Here is a 1,568-nt window from a genome sequence, read left to right on the forward strand (position 1 = left end):
TTCCCAGCAAGATTTAGTACTTTCTGTCTGGGTGACTCCACCCTGGGCAGGATTCTGCTCCAGGGCTCCAGTCACTGCTGACTGGATGGGAAGGGCTGTCCCTGCAGATCCTCTGTGCTCTCCTGCACTTCCTCATTTCCTACACACAAGTCCTCCCCTGCCATCAGAGCCAGCACAAGCTGCAGAGCCCCAGGCAGGGCACGTGGAGACCATTTGTCCATTGGCCACCAGCACAGAACATCTGAGCCAGCCCTCAGGCCTTGAAGCACCACAGTGAGTCCTTCTCTCCCTGCATGGCCTGAATGGGGAAACAAGCCAAGCCAGGAGACTTTGGAGAATCTATTCCTTGGCTTATTTTTTACACAAACCTCTTAAAAAGAACAGAGTCTTCAGGAACTGCCCAGGGGGGTTCCCCTTTCCTGATGGAAATGATGTTAAGGAGCCCAGCTCTGTGCCAGCAGTGCCAGGGCCTGTCCCTGCCCATGGTCCCAGCACTGACCCCCAGCAGTGACTGAGCTGCCAGAGCACCCAGGCCTTGGGCAAGGAGCAGAAAGGAGAGGGAGGCAGTGGAAAAAGAGCAGCTCTGAAGAGCCCAAGAGCTGCTGCTCCCTGGCACTGCTCCTGCCCCTGGACTCTTTACCCCTTCTCCTCTGCACACAGGCACTGCCCTCCAGCTGCAGGGAAGTTCTTGCAGTAAGAATCTGGAAAAAAGGATTTAAGTCCTTTATTATACTCAGAGATTGTGATTCCTTATGTACACAATAACAAAGGCTAGATGTTTGACAAAGAAGTTCCTGCAGCAACTTTAATTTTGTTTACATAGTTGTGGGTCAAGACAAAGAGAGAATTAGTTATGTATGGGAGGAAGAATAAATTTCTGTGTTACCAACATTAAAAGAGGAAAAAAAACCAGGAACACTCCCTCACCACTACTCCCAAAAGCTTAGAATGCAGGATGAGCCAGTGCAGGGTTACATAGTGAGAGTTCTGCAGAAGGCAAAAGGCAGGTTTTTGCTCCTGAAAAGCATCCAGTCATCATTTTCCTTATGGCATCCTTGAGCTCCTGGTTCCTCAGGCTGTAGATGAAGGGGTTTACTGCTGGAGGCACCACCGAGCACAGAACTGACAGGACCAGATCCAGGGATGGGGAGGAGATGGAGGGGGGCTTCAGGTAGGCAATAGCTCCAGTGCTGATACACAGGGAGACCACAGCCAGGTGAGGGAGGCACGTGGAAAAGGCTTTGTGCCGTCCCTGCTCAGAGGGGATCCTGAGCACAGCCCTGAAGATCTGCACATAGGAGAAAACTATGAAAATGAAACAACCGAAAACTAAAGAGACACTAAACAGAATGAGCCCAATTTCCCTGAGGTATCCTGAGTGTGAGCAGGAGAGCTTGAGGATGTGAGGAATTTCACAGAAGAACTGGCCCAGGGCATTGCCCTGGCACAGGGGCAGGGAAAATGTATTGGCTGTGTGCAGCAGAGCATTGAGAAACCCAGAGGCCCAGGCAGCTGCTGCCATGTGGGCACAAGCTCTGCTGCCCAGGAGGGTCCCGTAGTGCAGGGGT

This window comes from Empidonax traillii, unplaced genomic scaffold, assembly GCF_003031625.1.
Source record: "Empidonax traillii isolate 1590-97213 ecotype Southwest subspecies unplaced genomic scaffold, ASM303162v1 scaffold4086:size10160, whole genome shotgun sequence".
Taxonomy (NCBI): Eukaryota; Metazoa; Chordata; class Aves; order Passeriformes; family Tyrannidae; genus Empidonax; species Empidonax traillii.